An 8,587-nucleotide genomic window follows, 5' to 3' on the forward strand; every position below is an offset into this window, starting at 1 on the left:
CTTTACAATTTTGCAATTTGTTAAAGTATATGTATAAGGTATATATGTGTCAAGATGTGTTTTTTTATTTTATACATATACAATTTGGAATTCATGGCCTTGTATATATTGTGAATTAAAATATACATATGTAATTGTTTTGAACTTGAGGTTGTTGTGTTGTTTGGAATTACTGATTAAAGTTTATATATATATATATATAATGGTTACAGTTAATGCTTAAAATTATATATGTATTTTCTATGTTAATGTGCGAAAATGTATATATATAGTGTTACATATATATTTTAAGATATACGTGATTATATTGGATTTGAAATTTCAATAATCATTTGCATTTATATTTCTTTCTTCAATCCGAATCCAATTTGCATTTAATATAAAATTTCATCCATTTTTATGTGTCGATATATATGTAATATATCTTTTTTGATATGGAATTGTATTATGAGATTAAATTTGTTAATCATAAAAGATATCAAATTTGAAAGTTTTAATTCCAAAATCATAATTATTTTATAATGGACCCATATTGTTTTTTTTTTGTGGTAATTATTTTGAATTAATTGATGAAATATGTTGCAAAAGTAACCTCTATTGTAAAAATTGATTAAAATTACACAAATGAGTTTGAGATTATTTATGCGAATTGTGTTCGGTCCAATGGAAGACACAATTTGACCAAGTAATAACATACATGTGATGATAATAAGTAACAATTATAAAGTTTTGTTTATTGCATTGGTTGGTGGTTGATTGTATTATTAAGTGATTGCTATTGTTGGAGCATTGTTTATGTTTGGACAGCTTGTCCTGCCATGTTTGATCATGTATAAAATGATAATATATTTTTATGGAAAATTTAAAAGGACCATCACGGAATTCAAAATGCAGTCCTTGTGACGAGAATGATGCAATACTACCAATATGCTATAATGGATATATGTATTTATTGTAAATATAAATAATATATGTTTTGGATTAAATGTTGAATCAAACTCAACTAAATGATTTTTCTTTTGGAAAATAAAATTGTTTGACATTTTAATTAAACCAATTAAATTTGAAGTCGCCAAAGTGACATATTTTCTGTGAATTGTTCATAATAAATATCAAATGCAAGTGCACATATATATCCATGTGAGTATTAATCGGTTCAAAGAAAGATTATTATTTGGCTAGATTGTATACACATGTGATGGTAAACATGTGATTACTATAAAGTTGCATATGTGAATGATAAATCAGTCCCAAAAAATGTTTACTATTTAACATGCATTATGATCAATGTTTGATCATTACAAACAAGAGTATCATTAGTGATTGATATAAAATATCGAGCCAATTGTATGTTTGCATTTTATGCGAATAGTGGTCGGCCCAAAGAAAGATTACTAGTTGACCCAAATTATAAACATATTTGTAGCAATAAATATGTGATAATCATATGACTTTCCATGTGAATAGTAAGTCGATCCAAAGAGAGACTTATTGTTTGACAGAACTGGTTATCAATGTATGATTACTACATTGAGTGTATCACTTACAAATTAATATTTTGTCCAAAGACTGAATATTAATGTTGTGCTAGGTAACTCGTGATGTGCTCCATCATCATTTGAATTTAAATATTAAAGTTGAATGTGAGTTTAATTACAATAATGATTGCAATTTGTTTTTTTTTTTACTAGTGCTGCAAATATTTTTGTTCAAATTAAGAACATTTCATTGCTGAATGAGACAAACTTTAAGGTCTATAAGGAAGCCGTAGAAATTATTCTCAGTTATATGGATTTAGATCTGACACTTTAGGTGGAGAAATCCATTTCTACTCCGGAAATCCTCGATGAAGTTAAAATTGAGAAATATGAACAATCTAATCGAATGTGTATAATGATTATGAAATGCTATATTCGAGAAGCGTTTCAGGGCTCTATTTCTTAGGATCAGAGTGCAAGGAAGTTCCTTGAAGAAATAGAATCAATCTTTGCCAAAAATGAAAAAGCATATACAAGTAGCTTTTTGGCTAAACTCATCTCCATTGAGTATAAAGATAAAGGGAACATAAGGGAGTATATTATGGAGATGTCTAATCTCGCATCAAAACTCAAGTAACTTAAGTTAGAGCTTAGTGATAACTTGCTTGTGCTCTTGGTTTTGATTTCGCTTCCTGCACACTTTAGACAATTCAAAGTGAGTTATAACACTAAGAAGGACTATATCCAAGAGGAAGAGAGACGACATAGAGATAAGACTGAAAGTGCTCACTTAGCTAGGACATCTCATAATAAGAAAAGAAATAACAATAAGGATGACGTGAAAGGGTTATCGATGCTTTCCTAAGAGAATATGGAATTGTTCTATAATACACTATGCTAGGCAAACCTGACATGAAGTGTGTTGCTCAGCGATGAAACTGAACTCTTAAGGATATGGTGAGAAGTATGACTAGTCATTCTTTCTTGCCAGAGTCTCTTTTGGGGAAAAATTTGAAGATGACAGTGTACATCCTTCATAGCTTGTCAAGTAAAGCAGTTAACAAAACCCCCGTATGAGCTTTCGACTGATAAAAGACCAAGGTTAAAACACTAGTATTTTGGGGTTGTCCAGCTGAGGCGCAACCTTATAGGCTGCATGAAAGAAAACTGGACTCAAAATAGTTAACGGCTATTTTGTTGGCTATGTTGAACACTATCAGGGCAATAAATTCTATGATCCCACTTTAAGACTTTTTTTTAGACGAGAAATGCAAGTTTTCTTGAGGAAGTTGATTTTGGGAGGAAGAGAACATAAGAAATGTTGTCATTGAGGAAGAACCTATCACTAATGGTGAACAACCATTCAAGGAACAAATTCAGTAATAGAAGATAATGTTTAGAATATTATTCCTGACAATATTCCTGAACAAGACAACAACGAGGTTCTCCCTCATGTACCTATAGAACAAATTCAACAACCTCAAGAAGTAGAAGTTCCATTAAGGATATCCACTGGAGAGAGGAGAAGTGCAATTCTTGATGATTATATTGTATTTTTTAAGAATATGAGGATGACATTGGGTTAACAGAAGATGATCCATTGAACTTCTGTCAAGCCATGAAAAGTTCTAACTCTCAAAAGTGAATCAATGCCATGAATGATGAGATGAAGTCTATGCATGATAATGACATTTGGGATCTTGTTGAATTACCTAAAGGTGCAAAACATATTGGTTGCAATTAGATATTTAAAACCAAGAGGAATTCGAAGGGTAATATTGACAGATATAAAGGTGGTCTAGTTGCTAAAGGCTACACTCAGAAAGAAGACATTGATTATAAACAAACTTCCTCTCTAGTATCTTTGAAGGATTCTTTTATAACAATATTGGCACTAGGAGCTCATTTTGATTTATAGTTACATCATATGGATGTTAAGACTGCGTTTCTAAATGGTGAAATTAAAGAAATGGTCTATATGGTGCAACCAGAAAATTTTGTGTCAATTGGCTCAAAATATATTTTATGCAAATTAAAGAAATCCATATATGGCCTTAAACAAAATTTTCATCAATGGAATCACAATTTTCATCAAGTTATTACCTCGTATTGTTTTGAGGCAAATAAAGTTGATGATTGTGTGTACCACAGGTTCAGTGGGAGTAAATTTATATTCCTGGTATTATATGTCGATGATATACTGCTTGCTAGCAGTGATAAAGAACTATTGCATGAGACCAAGAGATTTCTAATGATTTTTTTTGAAATGAAAGATCTTGGGGAAGCTTCTTTTATATTAGGTATTCATATACTAAGAGATCGCTCTCAAGGTATCCTAAGGTTGTCACAAGAAAGTTGTATAGATAAAGTCCCACATAGATTTAGCATTAAAGAAAGTAAACCAGAGGATACCCCTATAGCTAAGGGAGATAATTTTAGTCTCGAACTGTGCCCCAAAATGATCTTGAAAGATACGAGATGCAAAAGATTCCTTATGCATATGTAATAGGAAGTCTAGTATGTGCTCAAGTTTGCACATGTCCCGACATAGCGTTTGTCATGAGAGTTTTTGGAATGAAATTTGAGAAATCCTATAATGCATCACTAGAAGTAGTCAATCATGTTATGGGTTAATTAAAGAGAATAAAATAGTACATGTTCACTTATCGGAGGTCTTAGAATTTAGAGATCATTGGGAACTCTGACTCCTATTTTTGGATGTCTAGAAAGCAGACACTCCACCTTTGGATATGTGCTTAATTTGGATGTAGGTGCTATCTCTTAGAAGTCTGCTAAATAGACGCTTATAGCTCCTTCAACCATGGTTGCAAAGTTCATGGTTTGTTTTGAAACATCAGACCATTGCATATGGTTGCAGAAATTTTGTCACAGACTTATGTGTGGTCAATGATATTAAAAGACTACCGAGAATTTATTGTGACAGTAAGTCTGCGGTTCTTTACTCCAACAATAATAGGAGTTTCACAAAGTCAAAATTTATTGACATCAAGTTTCTGGTTGTTAAAAAAAGTGTTCAAAATAGACAAAGTTTCATAGAACATATAGGGACAAATTTTATGTTGGCTGATCCACTGACTAAGGATTTGGTACCTAAAGTCTTTCATGAGCATATTGCTCATATGAATATTGCTCTTTAGGATACCTTAGTTCAGTGGGAGTATATATGTTTTATGATATACTTTAGTTTTATGCATAATATAGTTGATGGTTTATTGTTCTATTTTGAACTCGTGTATTGTAACTATTGTGTTGCAATTAAAGACTTTGGATTGATCTTACTAAAGAATAAAGAAGGACTAGTTGGAAATAGACATGTTTGATATCATTTGCATGAAATTTCCATGTCACTTATCCATATTTAATCTATGTCATTAAATATATTAATGTGGTGATCATCGTGGTCGAGTCACGCTTGAATGTGATGAAAATTGTGGTGGTTCCATAGTTGATATATGAGATGGATCTGATTGTATTAAGGAGAAGTCTAAATATAAATAGCATACGAATGCGCACCTAAAGAATATGTGATATAATTGTTTCAGGAAAATATGAAGCTCAAGTGGGAGATTGTTAGAAATTCATAATTTCTAATTAAGGTAGACTATATTATATACAATTATATCAACTATTTATTTTGGGTTACAAAACAAGTGATCTAATTTCTCACTACTCAAAGGACTTATAATGGTGATAATGAATATGGGCTTAATGAGTGGATACCCAAATGATTGGCCTATAAGGGATAATGAGAACCATATATGTTAACACATAAGGAACGGTTATGGTTCACAATATACCAAATCACAAATAGTTTTTACCTCTCCCCATCAAAGAGAAAATTAAGGTCCCAAAAGGAATTCATGATTTGGTTGAGGAAGACCATCATACCAAAACTCTCTCTCTAATGGCATATCAAATGAGTAAATTAGAGAACATGAATTCAGATATGACTTTATATCCTTGTTTTATATATATGCGTGAGAATCATGATATTCAAGATCCTAGGGTTGGTATTTCACCAATCATAAAAACTATAAGTGTAATCTACATAATGTTAGTGTGAAAATTTATGTATAATTATTATATTATCAATTATTCATTTGTATTACTTTTATTATAAGCTAGTATGGTGACAAACACTTCATGCCTAACAACCCATATTTTTAAATTTTGGTATCAAATATTGAAATTTATATATTTTATTTTGGTGAAGTAGAATATTTTTTATATTAAATGTACTTTATATTGTAATTTTTACTAGGAGCACTTTATATTATATTTTTTATTTATTTTAATAGTCAAATTATGGTGTGGGAGTGGTTAATAGGTTGGCGACAGGAAAACAAAATTTATATCATGATGGTAGTTACACCATGTTTTCCCTTTATATATAGTATATATATTATGAATAATGATAGTTAAATATAAATAATGAATAATATAATCACAATATAAAAAATTCTTATGTATATTTATTATGACAATATAAAAAGTTCTTATAGTATTAGTGTATAAGGGTAATTAAATGATTGCCATGAATCTTATACAGTAAGAATAAGTATTAACTTTAATTGAATACATGTTCAAGAGACAATATTATCTATTGTTGGGAAATTTTAATTTTAATAGAAGAATGTAGTTATTTAGAATTTATACTTATCAATTACATTAGAAAATTAAATATAAAGAGTTACTAATTTCATTTGTGTGAAGGTTATAATGGCAAATAATCCAAACAAAAGTCTCATTTATCCATGGCTCAGAGTCTCTTTATCCAAGACCAAAACATGTGACTGAGTCTCTTTATCCAATACCAAAAAATGTGGCTGAGTCTCTTTATCCAAGACCAAAAAATGTGTGTGAGTCTCCTTATCCAATACCCAAAATGTCATCAACTAGGAGAGATTTTAATTACTATTCTCTCTCATATTTAATATGAAGATGCTCAAACCTAACACATAAAAAATTGCAATTGTCCAACATTTAATTATTTTTAAATAATAATATTAAAAAGAGTAAATTATACTGAAACTCTAAGTTTTAGTGGAATTATATGAATTACCCATCACTTTTTTACACCTACATGACTCCCTAATGTTTATACTTTCATTACACTGACCACTCTTGCATGAAAAATAAGTGTAATCTTTTAAACAAAAAATGTGATAAATGCAATTAAGTTAAACAAAACTTAGTATATTATGGATGCTAAGTCCAAATAATATAAAAATTAATGTATCTTTATTATTTTTGGTTACATAATGCATCAACAATTCTAAAGAGATATTGTTTAAATCGCTCTTATACTATATCATAATGAACCACAAATAATAAAGAGATATTGACTCATATATTATTTGGACTTGTCTACATAATATACCATGTTTCATTTAACTTAATTGTATTTATCATATTTTTTGTTTAAAATATTACACTTATTTCTCATGTATAGGTGATTAGTGTAATGAAAATATAAAAATTAGGAGTTTGTGTTGTATAGGTGTAAAAAAGCGAGAGGTGGTTTGTATAATTTTATAAAAAGTCATGGGTGTCAGTATAATTTACTCTTTTTAATATTATTTTATTTAAAAATAATTAAATTTTGGACACTTGAAATTTTTTATGTACTAGGTGTGAGCATCTGCACATTAAATATGAGAGAGAAAAATAATTAAAACCTCTCCTAGTTGATGACATTTTGGGTCTTGGATATGGAGCACATAGCCACATTTTTTGGTCTTGGATAAAGAGACTCTGAGCCATGGATAAATTAGACTTTTTGTTTGGATTATTTGCCTTGATAATAAATCAACCCATCATCAACCTTCTCTAAAAGCCACTCAAAAGAATATTTAACTAGGTAAGAATTAGTCCACACTATAACATCATTAACCTAATAGTCATAGTCCATTATTGCCCATATAAATAAACTAGATGAATTGTAGTTATGGATGACTCAAGAAGTTGTGTTGCTGAATTTTGTGACCATGACAGGGTAGAGAATTTGAACACATCATAAACTCGTTTATCAGCATCATGATTGTTTACAAATGGGAGAGCTTCACATATAGGAGCAAAATCAATCCATATATCATCCAAATAATTAGAAGTATGATACACATAACACCAGCCACTTTTAGACGGGCTAAAATATTATCCGGTATTGAACCATTGAGTATTGAAATATGAGGGTGAAATAAAGTTTAATAATTTTTATTATTATTTTCTTAAAAAATAATTAAAATTTGCATCGTTAAAAAATTATGTGTGCCACATGTAACCATATACACCTACTCCCTTCACTAATAGGGAAAAGAGAATTACACTTAAAGTACATAAAAGTATTTATAAGATCCACTTGGGGTAAGCAAGACTCAACCCTACCCGCTTAACCGATACGACACGATCATGATTGAGTCTGAATAGGATTGAGTCTAGGGTCGAGTTCAAGTTCAAAAAATAGATTTGGTCAATATTTAGGGTCAGGTGGAGACCAAACATGACCCAACCCATCTTGCCCATGATCATCAACTCATCATTTTTGTATGTGTTTATACTCAAATGTATATAAAGCAATGATACTCTTTTGGTCGAAAGTATCATTGGTTATTTAATTTTATCATCATATACACATGATTAATAATATATATATACATATATCATTTTATATGTCAAATTACATATTCATAATAAATAAATAATATTGAGAAGTCTTTACCTAAAATGAGTATGCATTATATTTAATCAGGTCTAGGGTCGGGTTTAAAGGCTGGCCCGATCATCATTCAGGGTCGGGTTAGCTTCGGGTCTAGAGCCGAGTTTAGGTTCAAAAAATGACCCGAATAACCTTTAGGGTCGAGTAAGGACAAGCCTTAACCTGTCCCAACCCATCCGATGCTCACCCCTAAGATCCACCTTTCATCATGAATTAATATGTTTATGCTAGAGTGTTTTAAGGTAAATACTTCCACCCAAAAGCTTCTATCGAGAAAACAAAGTTAGTGAAGAGCTTATACCCAAGCAAACATTTGGTTTAAAAATATCCCACAAAGTATATAACACATGATAAAAGAAAGACATAAAATTGA

The sequence above is a fragment of the Lupinus angustifolius genome, chromosome LG12, assembly GCF_001865875.1.
Source record: "Lupinus angustifolius cultivar Tanjil chromosome LG12, LupAngTanjil_v1.0, whole genome shotgun sequence".
In the NCBI taxonomy this organism is placed as follows: domain Eukaryota; kingdom Viridiplantae; phylum Streptophyta; class Magnoliopsida; order Fabales; family Fabaceae; genus Lupinus; species Lupinus angustifolius.